This window comes from Calidris pugnax, unplaced genomic scaffold, assembly GCF_001431845.1.
Source record: "Calidris pugnax isolate Ruff unplaced genomic scaffold, ASM143184v1 scaffold247, whole genome shotgun sequence".
In the NCBI taxonomy this organism is placed as follows: domain Eukaryota; kingdom Metazoa; phylum Chordata; class Aves; order Charadriiformes; family Scolopacidae; genus Calidris; species Calidris pugnax.
Window position 1 is genome coordinate 2227283 of NW_015090980.1, and position 24675 is coordinate 2251957.

The 24675-nt window shown below is 43.4% G+C and overlaps 1 protein-coding gene across 1 annotated transcript in view; it reads left to right on the forward strand.

The window, feature by feature from the left end:
• LOC106894698 (inositol hexakisphosphate kinase 1-like) overlaps positions 1-24675 on the forward strand; it is a 33979-nt gene that overhangs the window by 293 nt on the left and 9011 nt on the right. The window contains exon 2 of the mRNA XM_014953532.1: positions 183-238. The gene's annotated coding sequence lies outside the window, so the exon portion shown is untranslated. The remainder of the gene's footprint in view (positions 1-182; positions 239-24675) is intronic.

The window sequence follows — 24675 nt, forward strand, 5'->3', positions numbered from 1 at the left end:
TGTGAGGGGGTGAGAGCCAGGTGCTGCCCCGTGCGAGGCCCGTCTGGGGCAGGAGGATTGTCCCCCTGCTCTGCCCTGCCCTGCCCATCTGGCCCTGCTGCCCCTGCCAGGGGTCCGGCCCGGCCAGCAGATCTAGCGTCTGCCCCCCTCCTCCCTCCCCCCTTCTTTGTGCCCTTCTACAGGAGCAGCTCTCAGGAAGGAACTCGGCAGACCACGGTGCTACCATGAAGCCAACATGGTGAGGAAGCTGGTGGGTTTGGGGGCCCTTCCTGCGTCCCCAGGTACTGGCACCCCCTCAGAGGAGGTGGTGTGGGCAGGCTCTGGTAATGCTGGCTGCCCCAGAGGTTGCTGGAAGATGCCTTCAGTCCCTGGAGGCGGATGTGCTTATGGGTCTGCAGACCTGGACTGTAACCAACAGCCTTCCCTGGGGTTTCAAAGTAGGACTTGGATTAGGAGAGGCGAGACTGACTCTAGTTTTCAGCTACTCTGAATTCAAACTGGTGCCAGGCCCCATGTCTCTCCATCTTAAAGCTCTGAACCAGCAAGGCCCCCATTTTTCTTTCCATCATTATAGTATGTGCTACCTTTCCCATTTCACCTTGTCTTGCTGCGTTTCTGCTCCATCTGCTTTTCCTCCCTTCGGGTTCACCTGGCTTAACTTGGTATTTAGAGCTTCCAAAGCTAGATCCCAAGATTGACCTTTGCTAACAAAGCACTGAATGGTGCCAGAACAGTATGGGCTTCAGTCTCTGCTGATTCTTAATGTAATATTTCTAAAGTTGGTAGGCCTGTTTGTGTAAAATTAATTGGTAGCTCATCTTACAAAATAGTATGCTAAAATGTCTTGTGCAAGTCTCTTTGTACTGGGCTGTCACCTGCAGCTGATACACTGATCTATGTGCATATGGTCGAATTTTCAATGGAGAAAAATACTGCATTCTTTTTATATATCACTGAATGAAGTGATTTCCGTTTTACAGATACTCTGTCAGGAGCTTGGAAGTAATGTAGAATTAGATATATCGGTTATTAGATGTTGTCACTATAACCTTAACTAGGTCTGTTAGGGACATCCTAATACTGTGTAACACTTCCTTGTTGAGATGGAGAAATATTTGTTTTTCGGTGGTGGGGTTAGTTTCGCCCTGACCTAAGGTAAGTGCTTTGTCTTGGAGCTGGAAGGAAAGCGGTATGTTGTGAGAAGATGAAGTGTGAATTCTGTATATAGCAGGATAACATTGGGTTGCTGTTTCAACTGCATAAAACTCTTGTTTTGTCAATATTTGAAATGTTCTAATGCTAATTTTATTTCCAGTAGCATTAGAGAGTGTTTCAAACCCTCCCTGGCTCTTTCAGCACAACCATTTCCGGGAACATGGATGAACAGCCTCTGCCATCCCGGTTAGAGCCTGTCATACGGATCTGAAGTGTCCTTTTCATGGCATTGCCTTTGTTTCCTGTCTGATAAGGACTTTTGGGAGAGCAAGGGAAATGATCTTCGGCCCCTTGAGGGGGAACCTGTTGTATACAAGGACATTACCCCAGGAATCTCTGATGTCCACAGGGGTGGAAAGGGTGGGGTATGCCAGCAGGGTCCTCTTCTGACCAGTGTGTGTGCCTTTCCTAGGTTAGTTTCTACTCTCATTATCCAGTAGGCAGGTTAGCGTGTTTCTTACATAAAAAATAGCAAGTGAGCACAATTCACTGCTGAGATAAGAAAGGAGATGGTTTCTAGGACCAACTTTCAGTCACCAGGAGTTTTGGTTGTGTCACCTTCCGTGTGTAGCTTTGCAGTCACTTTTAAGTCACTGTAAGTATAGACTGCAACCAACGGGAGGTTCTTGCCTTGTCACTGGTGGCAGCTTGGGTGTTTGTGCAGGTGGGAATCAGAGTTCCCTGACTTATGAACTGATCAAACTGAAGACAAGCTGACTTTTTTTTTTTTTTTCCCCAGTTTTGTGGGTGCTTAAATGATTTTGGTGGTGCGAGGGTAATGGTGAGAACATAGCGCTGTTGGCAGAATGGAGTTCAGAGCAACATGTGCTTTGACTGTGAAACAGGACAACAATGTGTTTTTATGTAGCTACATGAAAACATATTTTAAAATACATATTTTCATATATTTAAAAATTAAACGGAACAGTAGAGTCCTTGCTTCTTTCCTCCCACTTTTGTGAATAGTATCATTGTCATCAGGACATGGTCAGGATGACAGTACTGGGCATGTCCTTCTTATGAAAATACCCTAGACAGCAAAATTTGATGTGCTTTGGGATCCCCTCTCATGGCATATTGTGTAGGCCAACTGACTTGCAAGTTACTTTGTATACCATTGCACTTAGTGAGAAGTCAAGGTTAGAACAGCAAGCACTCAGAGGTCAAAAAGTGCCCGGGCTGAAGTAGGACCTGTACCCTTAGTCAGCTAATTAGCCTTTGGTCAGAAGCATTATGATTTCTTCTTAATCATGCAGTTGCATGCGATTCTCATCTGAGCTGCCTGGTTTGTTTCTCCTCTCCTTCCCTCCCCTATATATGGAGCTTATTTGTTTCAGGTAAAATTATCAAACTCTGAAAATGTGACCTTGTTGAATTTGATTAGCACAAGATGACGATCCCCTTACAAGCTTGGAGCGGTTTGTTGACCATCTGCTTACAGGGCATGGTCTCTTTGGTTCAGAGGATCACCAAATGTTTCTGAAAAGGTTTTGTCACTTGTCTTTTTAGATTTCAGTTTTCAGTTGATTTCCCTGTGCCTAAAGGTTGTCGTGGATCTGGTGGGCTCTGACAGAAACACGGGGGTGTAGGGTGGCACCGTCTTGTGGTTTCCCTTGGGATAAGACATCTAGGTGGTAGGTTTGAAGTTGAGTATCCACAGCCTGTGCTCTAGAGGAGGTATTTTTCTTCCATTTGTGGTTGAAATGCAGATACTGAAGCCATAAAGTTTGACAGAGGCCTTGATTTGGCCATTGCTTGGGCATTGCATTCTAACCCAGGCACTTCACTTGCTGCCATCAGATTCCCCACTCTCCCAGTTGGGAACTAGCTTGTACGTGCATCACAGTTGAGTGTTGCTGCAGGGATTTACGGTCTCAGAACTTCGTGTTGACAGGAGACTGCAGCCTGATTTGTTTGCTCTTGCATTTAACAGTGTCACACCATCAGTCTTGGTGCTGGGCAGGGTTTAGGTTTGAACTTGACTTGCAGAGTTTGTGTGTCACAGCTCAGCAGAGCTGTGGCTCTGTTCTTGCTTGTTTATGTAATGTGACTGGCCCAGGAATGACTGCTTTTATTTATGACTTCTCAGTCTGTGAGGAGGAGTGTATCAAAAACAAGTCTAGTAAATACGAGGGGTCCCCAGTGAGCTCTGAAATATTTGAGCTAGAGAAAAGGAGTGAAAGCAAAGTAGAAAATGCGACAGCTCTGCAAGAATCGTGTCAAGTGTTTGTATTACTTGCTGTAAACCAAAAGAACCCTTCAGATGTATGGAGGAGCAGCTATTAGTCTCACCCTTTTGTACTCCTGGTGTGACGGGAACGCAGAGCAGGATGCTGGCCCGTGGTTAATCTCAGGTTTGTTGCTGCTGTCGTGGGGGTGGGGGGAGGAAGAGGAAGTGTTTGTGCATGGCTGCCTGGTTTCTGTTTTGCAGGCATCACTGTACGCAGAGCTGGTGCTGTTCTGATGTGGCAGCAGCTGTTATTTTTGGCTTTCCCGGCGTGCTCTTCGGGTAGACCTACCTCCTAATAGATGCAGTTCTCTTAATTGGCGTGTTGGGCTGCCCATGCTTCCTATATAGTCCCCATCGGTACAAACTATCTGTGCATAGTATTAAGGAGCAAGTCATTTGCCTTCATTTATTTTGGTAGCCTTGCCTATATGCATTTTGTGCGGCGTTCACTGTGTATAAAAGATAAGCTTCTTTAAGCTTTCTTTTATTTTGCATAACCCCTGTCAGGATGTGGCCAGTTTCATTCGCAACAAATTATTTTATCCCCTTCTGTGGGAGTACAGGAATAAGCTTGGCTGCAGTAGAGTGCCTCTCTAGATGTATAATGATATCCACAGTAGTTAACATCGGTGCAATTGTTTCTATTAAAAAATAACATGGGCGTAGCTGCCATAATTATATTAGTGGAAGATCTGGGTCAACCAAATCTGATAAAAGCAGTAAAAAAAAGGTTATGAGGTGTATAATATGCCTGTGCTGGTAGGATGTTACTACACGTGGTTGAGAGCTCCAATAGATAAGCTGTGTCTGATTTAGCTTTTGTAGTTAGAAAGGTTATCTCCTCCACCAGCTGTCCTGCTTCTTTGCCAAGTGCTACCTCCCTTGTATTAGGTCCTACAGCAGGGCCTGTTCAGCCGCCGCAGTTTAATATGCTAAGCTTCAACCTTTCTTCGTTAATACCCATCAGTGTCTTGTGAACCAGGCCAGATGAAGAACAGGCGTGCGTCCTGTTTTGCTCTACCTGCTGGTTGATGATCTTCAGCTGAGGGGTGGAGGGAGTGGTCTCCTCAGCCCCAGCGGTACCTTTGGTAGAGAGCATGTCAGAGCCCAGAGGAACCTGTGAGAGCCTTTGCGTCCTGAAAGGAGTTTGCTGTGAATTCTGGTCCCACAGATAAGGAAAAGCATGCTCTCAAATGTTCTGAATTGATGAGCAAGTAAAGATCCATATAAGCACCAATTTAGCACTAGCTAACTGATTTCCATACAACATCTTGCAGGCTGACTTGCTTCTGGCGTCCTGCTCCCTCTTGATTGTGAGAGGTTGGCTCCATATTCCAGTGACTGCTCAACAGAGAGAGCTTGGCTGACACCTCTAAGGTAACTTTTTTCTGTTTTGCCCAGAATATACATGCAGCCACCTTAAATATCATGCAAAGTGAAATAAGCAGCTTGCTTTTGGCCTCTTGCTTTGTAATTTAACCCTTCAAGTAAGTATATGTAGATACTGTTTTTGGAAGGAATGCTTTCATCTTTAGAGGATGCTGCAGGAACGCCCAGGTAAGTGCACTAGGACACAGTGAAAAACTCAGTCCTGTTTTATATTTAATTAAATCGGTGTCAATTCTTGTATTAAGAACTAAGCTTCCAAAGATTTGGAGACTAATTCTTACGCTCTAACAATTCTGACTATTTAGGTGATTGAAGTGACTGAATTATCTTATGATGATTTCAGAACTCTGCCATTGTCTGGTTTTTATGGTTTTTTTTTCTTTCTATTCTGAGGTTAGATTGCTGAAAGATGACAGGCTGGCTTGATAGTCTTCCAGAGACTGAAAGGGGTTACTTTGTGCTGTTCTAAATTTGGAAGGAAGTCTAACATACCCGTTTTCCCCTAGTTCTTTATCAACAAAGATATGACTCAGTAGTAGTACCTGTGGTATAAGCAGGTTTGCTAGCAGACTTAAATGACCTCATTTTCTTGAGAGATGGCAAGTTTGAATAGTAGTTGTGTCACACAGTTCACTTTTCTGGTGGAGAGACCCCCTGACCTGTGTCACTAATGGTCTTTGCTGGTTTGAAGTGCAGCAGGTAATGGCCAAAGGTGCTGAGCTCCACAAACACCTTCCCTGAGTAGGGAGAGGAGAGATGTGGTGCCTTCTCTGCAGGGGATGCTCCTGTGTCTGACTTAAGTGGTGATCTAAAAATGAACTATTGTACAGGTCGTATAGTCTGCTGTGATATTTCTCTATTTTTATTTTCCCCCTGTAGTTCTAAGCTGAGCTGCATTTTCCTGTTTTGTGTTTTTTTTTTTTTTAAACTGACAGAGTGGAGTTATAGAAAATACGTAATCTTGAATACAGATTAGCATTGTCCACTGTGGGTACCAAAGTATTGTCAAGCGTTTCAAAAAGTGAGTTTAGAATCTGAGAAAGGCACAAGAAGATAGGGCTGGCTGTTTGTTCTGTGTCCTTTGACAGTACTGTCTAAGCAGCTTAAGCACGTGTGGGGAGGCAGTCATGATCTCATTACAGCTAACTATAGGCGATAAGCAGCTTCGAGCACCAAAATCAGTGCACCAGTGAATGCAGATGTCAGTGAGTTATTTAAAGCAGGAAGGATTTGGGAGAGAAGCCTGGGGGGCTGCATAGTCCTGTGTCTTAGTCAGTGGCCGAATCAAACTGAAGAATAACTTCAATGAAAATGTTGGAGCTAATGTAGAAGATGAGGTATAATTGCACTCTTGTGTGGGGTTTGAGTACCATTGTGGATCGTTAAGTAAAACTGGTCAAGTCCTGGAGCTTTGGAAGGCCCTCACAGCACTTGCTGCGTACTGGAAGGTATATTTCCCTTTTCCAAACTGTGATCTGTGTGTAAAGCTACGTGGCAGATCTGCAGAAGGTATTCCTGTCAGATTCATTGGGGTTGGCTCTCTCATGCCACAAGTCTGGGGCGGAAAGAAAAGACCTTTTAACTTCAACCTTTTAAGTCTGTCCCAAAAAGACCGTTAAAGCACTCTGAAGCTCACTTTGTGTTGAAACACTACGTATGCAGGGTTTTTTAGATAGTTTCTTAAACACCCACACGCTTCCCACAATAAAACCCCCATGAGGTTTATTTTGAATAGGCAACTTTTGCTTACGTTAAATCTAACTGTGTATAAAATTATTAATACTACTTAATTTTGCAAATATGGAATGGTTTGTTTTCCATTTTGACCAAGTATTGGGGTTTTTTCTTACGCTGTGCAAGCGTCATTTTCTTTGGTTAGGTACAAGTCTTCTTTGTGTAATTGAGGTCTTAATTTTTCTCAGTTTGTACCACAAGTGTTGATCAGAATACACTTATTAAAGTGTACAGGTAAGCTAAATCTGAACCAATAAGCATTATCAGGCATGCATTACACATCTTTTATTTTACACAACTGAGAGAAAACCTACATTAGTCGGACTGAATAAATACTACTGTTTCACACCATGGGGAATCTGAAAGTTTTCACTCTTTCCTCTTTAGATACTATACATGCTGCTATTTTTTTCCTATAATAGCAGAAGTCGGGGTTTCTGTTTTTCTCCTTAATTATTCTTAGCTGTAGTTAAGTAAGGTATTACTATTCCTGTTGTCTGTTAGTCATGTAGCATCCTTAGGACTGACAATTTCATATGATTTTCAGCAATTAAGAACACAGTGGACCTATTGACAACTTGGTTCACCTGATAACAAAAAACCATTTATCTTAAAAGTGAATTTGGATTTGTAAACCCAGCTCAACTCAAATAGCCTTAGTTAAAATAGTTAAGAGTAATACATCATTCACCAGCCAAAAGCAATCCAAACTCTTTATTCGCTGCAGTTAAAATATCTTCCTAAAACCTGGCAATTAAAAGGTACAGGTTCGATTGTGAAGTGTTTCCAGACTTTGTGGTTTTTGTACTTCACTCTATGGTGACAAGTCAACCAGAAGAAAATTCAAAACCCCTTAAAAATTCTGATAAAGTCAGTGCCTTTTGGTAGTGAGTTCAGCAGGTTGACTCTTCTGTGAGTGCAGAGAAATTTCTATTGTTTCAGGTTTGCAATCGTTTGCAGTTTTCTTATGTTCTTCAAAGAAGAAGGCTGCTTGGTATTTTCTACCCATAGTGCTTGTTAGTTTATGTCTTTCAGCCTGAGAGGATACACTTCTGGCACTTGTTATCATGCTGTATTCAACTGGGGAAGAAAATTGAAGAGTAAATTTGCTTCCCTAGCTATATGTGGCCCATGATGTATTGTAACCCAGATGGCTGTGAGAATCTGATTTAGCAGACTGATGTTTTGTAGAAACTGCAACGTGCTCTTCCAGTATCTTTAGAGGAATTTAAGGTGTGAAAAATCAAGATACCTTTTATATGCTTGAGACAGACCTACTATTAAAAGCAAACTTGCCACAGTCTGTGCGCGCACAATGAATGTGTGCTCTGCTTTTTTAGCACATGTAGCAAAAGTTATTTATTTTTATATATGTATATGCAGTGTTGGTGTTGCACTTTCGTCAAATTGGCTCGCTTCTAATTATTATAGATCAGGTTTAACAAATTATTTTCTTTTTGCTTTGGCTTTCTTGCTCTGTTACTTAGCCAGTGGCTTTGGTTGCTGTAAGTGGCACTCTAGAGAGCCTGTTGGAAAGAGCTTTGAGCTCTACTTCAGCAGCTTAACATTTAGATAAGATATTGGAAATTTGTGACCTGTAGAGTGTTTACAATAACTTGTTTGCAACTGCTGCAGTGAATAGGAAGTTAAATATAGGCTTCGTTTGTCTGATTCCTCCCTTCATTTGAAAAGGAGTTTCTTGTTTCAGACCTTCAGAAGAGGACTGCCTGGCGTGGTAGAGTATTCTGAGAGGCCTGCTGTCTGGTGTCAGTGTATGAGGAGTGTAATAATGAAGATTTGGAGTTTTAAAGGTCCCTTTCCTTTGGAAGGAGCTTAAGAAGCACAGTGGGACAAATTGTGTTCAGGGACTGCTGCTGTGGCACCTAGGGGCTCCCTTCTTGTCTATTTCTTTTTGCAAAGCCAAAGTTGTGTTGGATCCCTTGGAAGCGTGAGGTCCACTAGAAGGTGGCACCGAAGGATGACAGTGCTGGCTCCTGGTCTGGTAAAACCATCTTGCAGACATTTTTAAATGCTAAGTTTTGGGTTTTGCCCTTCAAAATGTGTAGCAGCTTGCCAGGTTTGAAGCTGTGACTAGCCATCCAATTCATGTATCTTCTGAGAAGATAGCCTCAGGTTCAGATTGCCTTTCATTTTCACTCGGGTTGCTGGGGGTGTCTGTTAATTCTTTGCCCTTTACCTTCCAGAGCATACTGCAAGCCACAGAACAACCCCTGAGGTATTTTAACAGCTTTAAGATTTTCAGTGTGAGCGATTGAGAGTCTTGCAGATTATGCTGATCCCCAGAAGAGTAACAGGATAACAAAGGGCCTGGATCAAAATCCCTTCCATGACCCTGAGTTGTGCATCTTGTGTGTTTTGCTATATTGGATTTTTTTAATGTTACAAGGGATGTGAGAGTATCCTTATATGAAATTCTCTTTCGAGATGTAGCTAGCTTCAAACAAAATCTGCTATCTTAGCTTTAAGGGCCATCAGATTCTGTATCATATATTTTACTTAAATTATGTACTAGCTTTAGTGCACTGTATTTGTCTAAAATAGGTTTGTTATTTACGTTATTTTGTAACTTAATCAGAATCTCAAAACCAAAATGTTCTACTTAATCCTTTTTTTTTTTCCATGTCATTGTTTACTTTCTTGCAGCACCTGCTTGGAGTTGTTGGGTTTTTTTCCTAACATGGAGCTCAGATTTTTCTCCTCTCTCTTTTTTGTTGTTTTTTTCTTTAAACTGTTTCTTTTTTTAGTGGTAAACTGTACAAGAGAATGTACTATATATGAGAATGTACTTCTGTTAGTTACTTTCTCATGGAAAAATTCACAATGAAGTGTCAAGTTGGGAAGTTATAGCTTGCGTTTTCTTGCCTGTGACCCTTAAGGGTTGTCTGCTTAGGAAAATTAAACTGATATCAAGTAGAGAGCATGGATTTGCAACGTGATTATGTGGCTTTAACTCCCTGTGGACGTGCTTATAAGGTCATTTCTGCTACAAGTGCTTGGGACAGCTGCGTTAATCAGCACGTTCATCTTTGCCTAGTGCAGCTCTGCCAGTGGAATCCCTTAATGTAGATACAGTTACGGTGGTAAAACCACACTTTTAAAATAAAGCTTGCTTTGTTGGGGGTATTGAGAAGGTAGACAGTGATGTAAGTGTTTTTTTTTTTTTGTCGTTGTGACTAGCTATCAGCACTTTTTCCAAGGAAAGAAGGATTAGATAGAAAAGTAGGGCCCCAAAATATTTCTTTTCCAGCTAAATTAATTATTTCATCAGCAGGATAAAAATAGAAGGGGTTGCAGCAGGAGCTGGAAGGCATCCTCTATGGTTGGTCCAGTAAAAGATTTTACCTGTCTCTACAAGCCTTGCTGTGTTTGTTCCAGAATGGGTGTCCACTCAGCATCGCAGGGCAATGTGCAATTCCCTCTTCTCGTACAATAAATTAAACTGAGCATCGATATAATCTGGAGTACTGTACATCCAACTGCCTTGGATTTCTCTGCCTCTCTGACCTTTTTCAGATGCTTAAGAAAGCCCCAAATTTTGTTTAATAGCAGTGTCTCAGAGCTATGTTAGCAGAAGAAACCACTAGATAGCAGCTGCTCCTTGAGCTTTTGGCACAAGAATTTGTTTACCAGGCTGAAGTGAATTTGTTTGGATAATCTTGCTTTTATGCTTTTAAGTCTTTCTGTGGAACTGATGTACTCCTAAGTTGTCCTTTTCTGTTTCTGTCATTTGAGCAGAAAAGTTGCTAAAGGGTTTGGTTCTTCAGCCAAACACTGCACCGCATTTGCTTCAAAGAGGTGCCCTAATTTAAGTCTGTGTTAACAAACTCAATTGTTCATGGTATAGGACACAAATTATTAAAATCTTGCATGGGGACTGAATGGTTTTAACAAGATCATTGACACATTCAGTGGAAGCACCAAAACCAGTAGCCTGTTCTAGTTCTTTCCTTTCCATTTGGATGGCCTCGGATACATTATGATTATCTAAAGAATCTCTTAACCAAATCAACTGAGCGTTTTGCTGACCTATTGAACTTCAGGGGAGAGATGTAAGAATTACTGTATTTCTCCTGGCTTTATATGTTTTAACAGCGTTCAGACAAAAGCTGGCTGTCCAGTAAAACTGCATGATGCTGTTTGGGGCCTGCCAAATATAAGTGTTCTCAGCTTCCTCATGTGGAAAAAGACAAGTGTAACTGAAGCAAAATGTGTGTTTGGCTTTATCTTCACAGTAAGACAGAGGAAATTCTAATGCATGTGCCTCTCCATTCACTCTCAGACTCGGTTCTGACGGCCGATATTCCCTGGTATATCTCTGCCTGCATATGTGAGATTAAAGTCCTCCTGGGTAGTGAAATTCCCCATCTCAGGAGGCTGGGAAGCTTACTGTTACTGCCTGGCTTTACATGGAGGGGTAGGTGGAGCTTATGCAGACAATGTATGAAAGTCGTGGCATTCATCTTGTTGTTCAAAGCTGCTGTTTGTACAGCAGCACCTGCAGTTTTGGCAGAGCTTCCTGAGGTCAGGATGCATCTCTGATGTGGTCTAGTGGTGACAAGAGGCAGAGGCAAAACCCACGCCATGGCTAAGCGTGTGTTTGTTTGGCCACAAGTGAGAAGATGGGTGTAGTACTCATGTTTGGGTGTTTGGATCTTAAAACTCTCTTTCTAACAGCACTAATTGTAGTGAATGGGTATTGCTACAGATTCCTTGAAGCCAGAGATCCTGTAGTCCTCAGTTCCTTTAAGAGAGCCAGTTGCTTGGAATCCCTTTATCTAACACTGTTCGTTTCCATATAATTAATTCTCAGACAGCTCAAAAAAGGGCAATGTATAGATCTGAAGAGGAGATGGATCAGAGTGGTGTCGCAGCCCCACAGCATATCATAGTAATTGTAAAGTTGCTTTACAGTGAGCTTGAAGAGAACCAAATTAAATGCTGGTTTTGAAAGGCCTTAAGGGTGAGATTAGCTGGCTTGTGATGGTTTTTCGTGGCAAGTTTGTGTTTGGCTTTGATGCATAACTCTCAGACTTCATAGGTTTAAATCTAGATGTTGTCCTAATTCCTAGGAAACAAAACATTTGTGCTGCTTCCTGAGTACTGGAGCCAGCTTCTGCTCCTTACCAGCTGCCTTTGCAAAGGGAGGGGAGAGCACGGAACATGTGGCTCAGAGTGTGCTCTCTGGAGAGAGTTCCTGGATCTCTGCTGCGGGGTCAGTCTCCTCAAAAGGAGAAACGCTTCCCTTCACAGATCTTAAGCGACTGCTGAACAGTAGCTGTGCTTCATTCCTTTGGAAATTCCCTTCCCCTTGTCACAGTGGGGTATGGGGGGAGTGGTGTGTTGGGGTCTTTGCTTAGCTTTCCTCCTCGGTAGCTGACAGGAAAAGCAGAGACAAAAGAAAAGTATTTGAATATCTGCTGAAGTTTTCTGATTAGCAGAGTATTGCAGGACTGCGCTCTGGAGGTGAAGAGGAAACTGCAACTGGTTTTTTTGATTGCTGTGAAATGCAAAAATGCACAGGCAAAGGGTAGTGCGTTTTCCTGGTTACCAGTGGGAGGAAGAGGCAAGTGGGAGAATTTTTCTCCTCTGGCCCTAATGAGTCCTGTTTATCTTTTGCATTTAAGATCTCAAGATAAATACATGGGGTGGCAAGTCACTGCAAAGGGATTTTTGCTTAAGTCAGGTCTCAGTCAGCAGCTTAATAGAATGTGGTTTCCGTAACTTGTGGGGAAGGTTTATGAGCAGTTAATGCACATTATGCAAGTTTTGCTGTAGTTGCTCTACTTTCTTTTTTTTATTTATTATTTTGGGGAAGTAAGTAGAGATATTGGGGTAGAGGACAGGAGTCTGCATTGCGCATCTGCATCGTGACCTGAGAAACAAATGGGCTTAGTCATAAGAGTTGAGCTGTAGTGAATTGTCAGGCCATTTTCTGGCAGGCATGAGCTTCTGTCAGTGGCTTCAGTGTATGGGTAAAGAAAATCCAGTTTGAGTCTGCCTCTACTGCTGAAGGAGATGTACTTAGTAATATCCACAAATTTGCTGAAGGGACTCCTGCTTGAGGCAAAAGCTTTTTCTGGTTTTCTTCTGGTTGTTCGCCCAAGTAAACAATTTTATCATTGGAAATAGATCTTGAAGTTTTCAAATCCACGTTGTTCCCAGAAGGGGGCAGGGGAGACTTGCGAGTTCTGGAGCCTGATAAAATGTACTTTTGTTTGCTGGTGTTACACTTCCGTGCGAGCTTTCAGGCTCAGCAGGCGCCGCCGCTTTGGCAGCGTGAGCGTGGCACGACGAGACGCCTGCTCGATGCCAGCAGCCTGCAGCAATGGCCGAGGCTGTCAGCGTCTGGTGTCCTTTGGTTCTCCTTTCTCTTGAGAAGCATCAGAACAGCGTGGAGTTTTCTCCTGCTGTTCCCCCTTACCTGATACACTGAGATATTAAGCACGTAAAAACCGTAAGAACATGGAGTCGTCGTAAAACATCTCATTTCCTATACCTAGAGCAGTCTGGGTAAAAATCTCAGTTCCTTATTCTGTCATCTCGATTTTTCTTCTTAATTAAAGCAGAGAAGGAGTTCCTCCATTAAACTTTCTTGGGGATTTTCAGGAGGGCTGAGGTTTGCTGAGGTTTTACAGAGCTGACTTGCCTTTGCTAAAATCACTCGGCCTGGCCGACAGTGAGGAGGAGGTTTTTTTGCCAAATGTTTTAGAAATGGGGTCATGCAGCTTTCCAGCAAGTTGCTTTTACATCCTGCAAAGAGACCTGTGGTTTCTTTGACAACCTGGAATACAGACAGAGCGAACTCAGCTATGTTAGTCTGCATTTCTGTCTTAGAATCATGGAAACAGCTACCTTTTCTCAGGACAGTGCTTACTACAACATCCCTGATAATTACGAGGTGGCTTCTACCTCTACAGCAGCAGTAAAGGGCTAAACAAAGACTCTGCTGAATGGGTTAGTTGGCACAGACTTGCTTGAGGTATTCAGTGCTTTTTATGCCTAAGTCTTCAGCGGCAGGGCTCAAAGTGGAAAAAGCAGTCAGAAGCAAATGAAAACACAGTGAGGGGTTACTTGAGAGAATTTGAGCCACGTGAGTCCATGGGACCTGATGGGCTGCACCCAAAGGTGCTGAGGTGGCTGTGTCATAGTGATGCCAGTCTTGGTTGTCTTTGAAAAGTCCTGGGGGTGCTGGGAGGTCTCTGATCACTGGACAAAGTCATATGTTGCACTTGTCTTCAAAATAGGCCCAAAGGGGCCTATTATAAAATATTTTGTAAATCCAGAGATTTACAGGTCGGTCAGCCTCATTTCAGTCCTGGGACAGTCATGGGTCAGGTCACAGAATCACAGAATGCTGTGGGGTTGGAAGGGACCTCTGGAGATCATCTAGTTCAACCCCCCTGCTGAAGCAAGTCCACCTAGAGCAGGCTGCACAGGAACGTGTCCAGGTGGGTTTTAAATGTCTCCAGAGAAGGAGACTCCACCACCTCTCCGGGCAGCCTCTTCCAGTGCTCTGTCACCCTCAAAGTGAAGAAGTTCCTCCTCATGTTTAGATGGAACTTCTTATACTCAAGTTTGTGTCCATTTCCTCTTGTCCTATCCTTGGGCACCACTGAAAAAAGACCAGCCCCATCCTCTTGACACCCTCCCTTTAAGTATTTATAAGCATTGATCAGATCCCCCCTCAGTCTTCTCTGACTAAAAAGACCCAAGTCCCTCAGCGGTCCTTTTGGTACTCCTTTCTGGGCATGTGAAGGAATGAGACTGGGAACAGTCAGTGTGGATTTACGCCAAAGGTAAGTTGTGTCTGACCCACCTCATTGTCTTCTCTGATAAATTAATCGGATTTTTGGATGGGGAGGAGCACTGGAGGCCAGTAAGCTACTGAGTGTTTTGGTGCTGTTTCCCACAGTATTCCTTTATGCAAGTCAGGATGTTAACAGTCTGCATGGGTGGAGTATGAATTCAGGCACACCAGGGAATTCGGAGAGTAAATGGAGTCAAAGGAGGATGAACTGGTGATTCATAGAGCTCTTTCCACACAGCAGGACGATAACTTCTGAAAGTAGGCTCTTATTTTCCTGAACATCATTCTTTGCCACAATTTGATAAGAATGGATGGAAGATGGTATTTAAGAGACTGGTTGAAATTCATCAGTCTTGCTTATTATCAGTGCAGATGATTAATCTGTCTTTTCTAGTGGGGGGTAACATGAATGTTCTTCAAGATTACCTTGTTTTGTTTTCCCCTCAGTCATGTGTGTATATGATAGCCACTGAACTACAGTTAAGTACAATACATGGCAGTTTTGGAGATTTCAGTCATCCCTGCTTTAAACTGCCATAGAATACTGAGAGGTTGGTTTGTAAAGAAGAAAAACAGTTGCTCAAAACTTCCTTTTCAGTAGGTTACAGCCTCTTTGGGTTTGACCCACTTTTAGTACAAAAGGTGAGCTGGAGGTCCAGATCTGCGGTGTACTTTGATTTCTCTTCAGTGTTCCTAAAATACTGGTGAGAAACTGATAATCTTTTTGGGATTATCAATCTGGAAAGAATACTCTTCCTTTAGAGCTGGGCAGGCTCAGGTATCTCTGCTTGTGCCCAAGGAGCTGTAATTGCAAAATTCAGTATGTGATGCTGACTCTGGAACTGTTTTCCTTTCCGTTATTGCTATCACTGCCTTGCTGCAGCCAGTGGTACACTTTGGCATTAAGAATTCAGTTGAAGCTATCTGGTGTGGTAGAATGCTAAATTAAGGTGCCAGTTATGAGCAAAGAGGTTAATGGTCTTATATAACGTTTGTCTTGAGGTTTTTTGTCACTGCAGAATTAAAAATAGCAATTAGAAGTTCGGTTTTGTCCTAGTTGTGGTGTTTTCCGTGGAAATCAATTATCTGCAGCAACTGACACTTTTCTTTTAACCAAAGCTGTTTGTTTTTTTTTTTTTCTGTTTTAAAAGCATCATAATTCAGAAATTAAGAACAGATACTAAAAATCCAAGTTCACCGCAAGCTGCTTATGTTTGTCTTTCAGTTAGTGGTCTCCTGGAAAGCTATAGATCACTCTTATTTTATCAAAACTACTTAAGGAATGTAATTTGAGCTCCTCTGCATTTGCAGCTTTTGTAATAATTCTTCATGGGTTTGTCTCCTTGTGGTTTTTGTGCTTCTGTGGTTAACCCTGTAGCTTCTTTCTACAGTTACTAGTTAAAACTCTTAACTCCTGGCTTCACTTAGCTGTTGCAGTGTGTACCCTGAGACAGCCAAAACCATGGAGTGTTCTTGAAGACGCAGCTGAGAAGATCTTTTGTCGTGTTTTTGACTTCGGAGAACATTTTCCTATTTGTCCCAAATTGGCACTGACTGTATCCATTGGGATTAGCTTGTATATGTGTCTTATCTCATACAAGGTCTCCATTCACAGAGATTCTACATCCTTGCTGGCAGTGTGTTCCTTTGTGTTAAGGTTTCTCCTCAGGTCTAGTCTTCATAACTATGGAATTCGTAATGCATTTTAACTTTGATTACTTTATGAAGGAAGAACCATGCTCACCTGCATGGCAGCATAGATTGCTTCACATCTGTGCCCTAGTAAGTGGCAAGAGAAATGATTCCTGATTACTGTTGTTTTAGGGGTCCATCGTTCAGGACTTGCTTCATAAACTCCATTCAGAACTGTCCAAATGGTGTCTTGTTGGAAGGTGCAAAAAACCAAAAGAATGGGGGAAAAAATTGTCCTAAAGTTGTTGGTTTCTGGTGTCTGTGACAGATTTATGTCATTGAATTTGCTGCAGTCTCCCCTTTGGTTTTCCATTGGGGATGCCAGTGTGTTCTTGCAGTACATTGCTGCTCCTTGCTTCTTGAAAATTCACCTGAGCTTAGTGCTCGCTGAGTGCCACAGTCTGTGCAGGAGCTCTGAACCATGTTCACTAGACTTGCCCTAATTTTTTTAGCATGTGGTGATCTCTGGTTTTCACTTGTTCCTTGATGAAATGGCTGCTCCCAAGGGCAGTTGGTGGCCTGCACGTGCAAATGAGCTGAACTGATCTGTGCTAAGCAGACCTGCAGCTGGGCATGGGGCAGCCACAAAGCAGAGTCCCCAGGAGCACCGCTGGCTGTGGCTTTCCCTTCTTGCACTAGAGGTTCCATTTAAAGACCTGATCTTTGAGCAGTGACCTTATAAATTCTTCTAACATCTCTCTGCTGATAAGAATGAAGAGACAAGACATAGCATTAATGTGAAATATCAGTGGGCCAGTAGCTGAGCAGAGGTCTCCCAAGGGTAGGAGTCGTAATCCTCTTAAAGGACAGTCAAAGAGGCTTTGGGAGGTCACCTTTTGCGGGGTGAGAGAGAATCCCTGCGTGAAGCTCAGCCTCTTTGTGATCAATTTCTCTCCCTTTTTCATATTCCATCTCAGAGCGGTGGAAAATAGATCTAGAAGAATCCTCTGAGAGTCTTGACCTCTGTAAAACTGCTACTGCCTCAGGTTTGCACAAGCAGAGACTACCTGCCAGAAGACAGCCGTGTTGTATACGGGCTGATAATCGTATGTGACAGCGCTGTGAATTCTTGCTCTGTACAGATAGTAGTCTATTACTCATGAGACACTTAAACTGTGCTTTGATCTAAATGGGACCACGTGCTTCTGCTTAGCGCTTTGGCAGCTGCTTCACCACAGTTCTACCTTTGCCTTCTTTTGTCGTACCTGTATTTTACTTGTATGGGAGAATTGTGAGAAATTCAGGTGTCTAAATGCAGTCCAAAGTGATGGCTTTACCAAATTTTCCTAATGTTTTAAAATCCTTTAATATATGTGTTTTAAAGAGAAATACTTCCAATGCTAGTGACTATGTGTCAGCAATCCAGAACTTAAGATAAACTTCTTCTGATTTATGATATTCTAGTGATTTGTTGGAACATAGATGTTGTAGCATTTGCTCATGAACATACTGTTTTCTGTGGAAAGGCCTACTTTTTTTTGCAAGATTGTCCAAATACAGTAGTGCTGGAAAGTTGCTGCTTATTCAAGAGGCAGCCACAGCTTTAACTCTGAACTTTGGAGGAGTGAATTGTCTGTGGAAATAGCCAGACTGCTCTTGGCGTGTGCTGTCCTTCAAGTGGCAGTGAGATGACAAGCAGAAATTGAATTTGCTGAATCTGAGTCAAAATTAGGTCTTCCAGGAATCCACTGCTTGATCAGTGCAGTGTCCAGCGTTAGGTGTGACAAGAGGCAGCTAAACCAGATGTTGATGGTGTGGAAGTGAGTGTCAGGCTGAAGTTGTGAAATGTGCCTTGTGAACAAGTGAAATTCTGCTGAGAAGACCTGGTAATGTCACTAGGGTTGAGGTATAATAGTGCACAGCTAATGGTGAAACGTTTGGTCTCCAGCAGAGGAGGGGTACCTACACCCAGTTCAGAGCTGTGATGGCACCGTGCCTCTTGGCAGGGGACAAATCCCAGCTTTGTGACACTACAAACCTATCTGGTGAGGCTTTCCCCTTTCTGAGTATGGCAGCACACAGGGAGCTCTGGTGTATTGATTGGCAGCTCCTCTAGGTAGCACCCACACTTAAATTGTGTGGATTACTGCTGAAACCAGTTGGATTATGGGTCACTTCACAGTAGCTGTTGCAGCGGTGTCCTCTGTAAAGCCCTTTAGATAGATCAGCTCTCTCTTCCAAAAGAGCTTGCTTGTGCAGGAGTGGTCAGCTTTCTGATGTGACTTTCTTAATAGTTTAACCAAGGTAAAGAGAACCTTGGACATAACCCAGGCAGCAGTTTCTAAGAATTCTTTGTTGTTCATGAATCAGTGTTGTTTGTATAATGTTGTTGTCACTGTTCCTTCTGGCTTTGCTCCCCGGTACTGCTTGCACATGTTGCTGCTGTTTGTCATGCCCTAGTTAATCACAACAGGCTGTTTCTCACTCTCTTCTATATATTTTTAGTAGCCCTTTTGCTCTGAAAATAATGCTGCTAACAAATAAACGAAAGACTTATTTTTGAGGGAAAAAAAAGGTATTTTAAGTATTAATTGTGTGTTGGGGAAAATGAAAACGTGAAGAATGAAGTCTGCTGATTTTTTTATGTACAATGTAAATCTTCTGTACAAAAGTGTTCTTGTATAAATGTTACATAGTCCTGTTGTGTTACTTTGTCTATGGTGAGTAAGAGTGCAGCTTCACAGTCACTTGAAGTTGACCTTTAGCCTTTCCTTGCCTTTAGTCACAGGTTCCCACCTTCTCCCTTCTTTTGACGCTAGGGGAATTATTGAACCACGTGGTCAGATCTATTTGGGACCTGATCCAGCGTAAAACTAAAGGCTTTTTGTTTTGTTTTATATATATTGCTGTTTTAGTTTCCTACCAGATCGGGTACTTAATCTAACTGTCTGATGCTGGTGTAAAGAAGACGTCAGGAGAGGGGTGAAAAAGTTGAACAATCTTTCTGCTGGGAGCAACAACTCACGTCTTTTCAAGTCAGGGTGAGACTGTTCTCTGAGCACAGGGTTTCAGGAGAGTTGGAGCTGAATGAAATTGGCACCATTACTCTTCTGCCTGCCCTTGCCCTGCTGGACGATTCTCCCATTTTGCTGGGCACTGGCACTAAACCAGTCCAGGAAGCCACATTGGCAAAAACAACTATTTTTTTTCTGAATTAACTTTTTTGCCAGGCTGTTTTCTGAGCAGGATCGTGTGAGTGCCAGTGCTGACTCAGGAGAGAGGATGAGTTTGAAGAGCACCGACTTAGATTTATTTAAGCTGTCATGGAACTAGACCTTGAGATGCATATTAAGGAAAGAAGGGTGAGATTTGCCAAATACCAATTTTGTCAGTCTTCTGTGTCCTCATGGATTGAGTTGACAACATCTACAAAACAAGGCTGCTGAACAGCTTCGAGACTGTGATTCTTGCCTTCTAGAGCAGACACAACAGAAGCTGTAGAAATCCTGTTTCCTGAAGCTGTTTCATTAACGTGCCTCCTACCCTCTTCCAGAAGTCAAACCTTAATGGTCATTCAGTCTTTTGTGCCTTGTTTTCAATGAGAAGGCCTTACATAATGGTGTGTGTCTGATGTGGATACCTGTCACCAGCTGAAAGCGGAGAACTGAGAACCCAGTCCTTTCCAGCAGGTTGCCAAGCAGCCGTCAAATGGGAAGTATTTTCAGTTGGTTTTGTTTCAAACAGTATTTGAGCTGGTAATTTGGGAAAAGAACCTTCAGTCTGTTTCTCTCATGGTTGTTTCTAAAGGCTGTAGTATTTCATCATTGCTTAGTGCTTATTTTAGTTTTCCATTTTTCTTCTTGTGTTTCCATGTTAAAATTTGTCTGCAATTGAAGAGTTGCCAAAACTGCAGATTGACTCCCTGCTCCTTGAATGTCACGGTCTTCAAATTAGTGGGAATCTGTACATCACGTAGGCTTGAGTTTTTTGAATGGAAGATCTCCAAGTTATTTACTGGTTACGCAATTTCTAGGAGAGTTTTGTTTCAGAATTTGGCCCAAAGCTGTTCATTCGCATCAGTGACTTTGTTAGTCATGTTTTTATATTTATTTCAGCATGCAGACTGCAAAAATGACATATAATTTAGGACAAGCAACAGCTCAAGGGAGCTCAGTAGCCATGCCTTACTTGGAGGATACTCATCAGTGTGACCTCATTTTGTCTCATTAAAGAGACCCTCTATGCGGCGGCAATAAAATACCCTACGTGTTCAGTTTAGTAAGTAATCCTGTTCTACAGCAGCCGAGAAACAAGAGGTGAGCTGGGAATGCAAACGTTGGCTTTAGGCACAGGGATAACCATCAGCAATTCAGGCACCTTGTGCTGATACAACTGTTTGTACAGCTGCACAATGGATTGGAGATCTGACCTGGGTTGAAAAGTAATCCTTAAAAAAAACAAAACAAAGTGCTGGTTTATTTTTAACTGCGATCAGTTCCCTAATTTGATTCATGGTGAGGCTGCAAACAGTTGTACTGGCGCAGCAGAGTCGAGTGGGAGGGTGCTGCTTATGCTGGTGCAGCTGTCAAAGGATTGCCTGCATAACCACGGTCTGAAGAAATAACCAAAGGAGGAATTGGAAACTGATTCGACTTGATCAGTGCCAAAAGAAACCGTGAGCATAATATTGGGTAGTTCTGGTTTTTTAATGCCAGGCATTTGGATGGAGTTGGTTTTGTTGTGGAGGTTAACTTTAGAGAGCAACCAAGACAAGCAGTTGTCCCCCAAAATCTGCTCTGGTTTACCAAACTAGAGAGAATGGGGTGGATGAATACAGTATCAACACACCCTTTTTCCTTGTGCAGGCCAGGCTTTTAGTGTATGTTTTTTAACTGTCGCTTCCTTACGAGAGAGCCAGAGCCCTAGCTGCTCACCTAGGTTTTCTTCTTTAATTCAATGCTTTTACACATTCTGAAAGCAGGAAAAAATTATGAAGTGCAGGTAGATTAAGCTTTTTTGCTTGATTTTTAATTTCAAATAGATTTTATATTTTGGGGTTTTTTTCTGTCTGGGTCATGTTTTCTCTCTTTTGTTTTTCTCTTATCTTCTGAGGATTCGTTATGAGATGGTGGTGGGCAGGGAGCCAGAACGCACCCCTTCTTTCTCTTTGGCAGCCTAGAAATGGTCTAAAAGTGGAGTACGTGTGTGCTCTTGCTCTTGAGACGGGGGAGTTGACTGTTTTTCCTGTTGCAGAATCCTCACTTTGGCTTTCTCTGTGGCGCATCGATTGCTCCTTTCTGCTCCTGTCAATCAGTCTCTCACACCTGTAAACTGATTTTATTGCTGCACCAGTACTTCCCTTTTCTGGGATTTTGGTGCTTTCGCTGGAGGTTTCCTCATGTTCTTATGCAAGCTGTGAAGATCTTATCCCATTGTCCCAGCAGCCTTGCAGGTGGAGTACTGGCTGGGAGCCCGAGGGACACCAGCCTAAGGTGCACAACCATTCCTACTTGTCGAGTCTGCTGTGGGGGTGTGAGTGGGAGCTCAAGCTCCAGAGGTGCTTACACAACTGTATGATGACAGCTCTTTCCAGCTCAGGAGCCAGCAGGTTCTCTGTAAGTGATGAGACCAAACTGACTTCCTTGGCTCTAGTCTTGATACCTCCGAGGACTTCTGGGGCTTTTTTAACTGGGAGAAGATGAGGTAAGAACTCAGAAGGTGCCAGTTGTTCTCTTCACCCCTGTTGTGGCACAAACCTGATACTGCTACTCACCTGATTGTGGTGGATTCTTGTCTCTTTGGTGGGGCTGCCCCCCGGTGCTGAGCAGTTGTACCCAGAGCCATCCATCTGGCTAAGCTCTGTGCACATTACCACAAAATCACACCTTTTCTCTGTCAGCAGTGGCTTGCTGGGTGGTGTGTTTGTCCTCTGGTTCAGCACCAAGCATTGCCAGCTCTGACTCATTCTCTTGGTGTCAGGAGATCAGAGTGGTGCGTTCACCTCCTCATCTGTTCCACCTTCAGATGCTGTTGAGGTTGTAGAATTTGGTACCCACAGCTGACATGAAAGAGCATTGTTTCTGAACATACTCCTCCTCATGCTGAACTCAGCATAGTCCTTCCGTCATCTTCCTAGTGGGGAGGAGTTTGGGTGGAGTTACCTGGATGATCCTTCAGGATTTCTTTAGGGACGTGGCTCACTTATTTAAGCCTCACTCTTGGGCCCAGGTCTGTGAAGAGCAGGTATGCTTTATTACCAGCATTAATGAAAAGTTTAAGTGTAAGATTTTGAGGCAAATTCTTCCTTCTGCTTATTCAGTGTAGAAGTTGAGTTACAAATTCTTTCCAAGTTAGCCTTTGAGCCAAACCTCTTCAATGGGATTGATGTGAATTTTTTTCCTCCCCCACCCTGCCTGTGAATGCAAGGACTACAGTTTTCCGCTGTGAGTCCATCCACGAGTGTGAATTCAAAAAGTGTCTTTCGTAGTGGGTGAGGTTGGTTCCTTATGACTTGTGACTGTTGAAAGTAAGTTCCTTTTCAATTGCCTTGGACTGTTAGATCTGAGAGCTGTGCTGAATGGCAGCGTTTGCATTGGAATGATTTAAAAATAACCTATATCCATCAGAGACTTTATTCCTCTCTGTAAATTAGATGAAGAGAAGCCAGAATTTAGCTCAGAGAAAGCTGAGCAATGAGACCTCACAAGCATTGATCTTCCGTAAGCCCTTCTCCAGGAAGCATGTGTCATATTTTCATCTCTCCTATAAAATGCAAAGCTGATATTGGACGACCCTGCTCTCCTAGGCACGAGCTTGGAAGAAAATCGTCTGGGCTGGTACTGATAAAGCAACCTTTTGTTAATGTTAATGTAGGTATTCCATCAGGTCTTGCTGCTATGGAAACTCTCAGGCTTGGGCTGAAGCCAGTGCTTCTGAACAGAGAAGGAAGGTGCCCTTTGCTACTGAGGTAGGGTATATTTGTGGCGAGGTGCAGCAGGATTCAGCTGCTCAGCTCCCTCTCGCTCGTCCTCCCTGCCCACTGGAGAGGAAAGAGTGGTGATGACCCTTCCTCCAGCCTCCCCTTCGCAGTGACACCGATAGCGGTGACAAGGACTGGCAGGTCCCCAGGCAGCCTGTCCCCTCCTGCCAACGCGCTGCATTTCTCTGCTGAGGAAGGGGAGGCCTGGAGAAAAGAGCAGCAGGGGAATTAAATCAGCTGACATCATCCCTGTTACGTGCCTTCCTCTCCCGCTCCCCAGCCTGATGTTATCTCACTTAATGCCAGCTTTTCCAGCATCGGGCCGAACTGGAATACGAGCTGGAAGAGGCTATTTGAGCCCCGGCTTTGGTTACCCTCATTTGCCAAACAGCTGTGTGGCAGATGTTCACAAAGTGTTGCAGAGCACCTACGCCGTATGTTGCCAAACGTGACGGACATTCACCACGCACCGTTTTGTGCTAAGGCTTGACATTGAAACATTTAAAAAAGAGAGAGATGTTGCCACTGTAGCATGTCAGTGTGAGAAAACAAGTATTGTCTGTGCCCTGGGGCTGGATCACTAGCAAGGAATCTTGCTCATCCCTCCTTGTAAGCATGTGTAGGTGACAGCAGAAGGGCCTTTGCAATTCCTGCTCATCTGGCCTCTTAGAAAAAGGCCTGCTTTAACCCCAGATATGGGTACTGGTTTTAAGGAGTGGTTTAGGCTTCTCAGCTGTCGTTGAAACTGCATAGCTCAGCCTCTCTTTTTTTCACAAAGAGCTGAAAAGGCTCAGCTTCCGCTCCTTTCTTAGGAAGAGAAGAGGAGAAAATGCTTGGTCTCGCAGGCTACTGGCAGGAGTGCTGAAGCTTTGTAATTAGTGTGATATACGTATGGCAAAGCCTTCCTTCAGATCTCTAGGAGACAGAAACACAGAGTATGCCTAAGGACTCGTATTACAAGCTTAATTTTGTTTTCCATGTGGTCCTTTCTGTAAATTCAATCACGTTCTGACTTAAAGTAGGCAAGGCTCTTTCCTCTTGCACGCTTCAGCAGTTGGTGGATTTGTGCCCTGTTGTTGAGGCAGGAAATGTATTGGTGAAGGAAATGTGCATTAGTTCAGCTCTTGGCATGGGGTGGAGCACACCTATTAGTGGCTATTGTCCTCTCCTTGGCCTTGTTTACTGCAGTTCCTCCAATGACCTCGCTGTTGGCATTCTCTTCCTCAGCTGGCATCCTTCAGCAGCTTTCCCTAAAACTCCGGTTTCGTTTTTGATGTATGCATAGGGATCATACTCTATCTGGCTTCGATCTGAAGAGCCACGCTTGCCTCGGTGAGGGCAGCCTGCCCAAAAAGGGCTGTATTTGGTAATAGTTCAAGTGTTGGACAAAAGATGCAGGCGGAGTCTCAGGATACAAAGCTATGTGTTCAAGCAGGCTTGGAAGGTTTGTAGCTTCCTGGATACCAGGCTGGCCAAATGTTTCTGGTTACGTCCCAAATGTTGCCTCAGGTTCTTGCAGAGTTGTGTTCTCTCTGCCCAGGTCCCAGGGGTCATCTCCATTTTCTGCTGACTAGACAGACACGTCTCAGGCCTCTGGGTCAGCTTTTTGTGCTGGGAAGCTGATCTCATAGCACAGTGGGAGATGCTTTTTTTTTTTTTTTTTTTTTA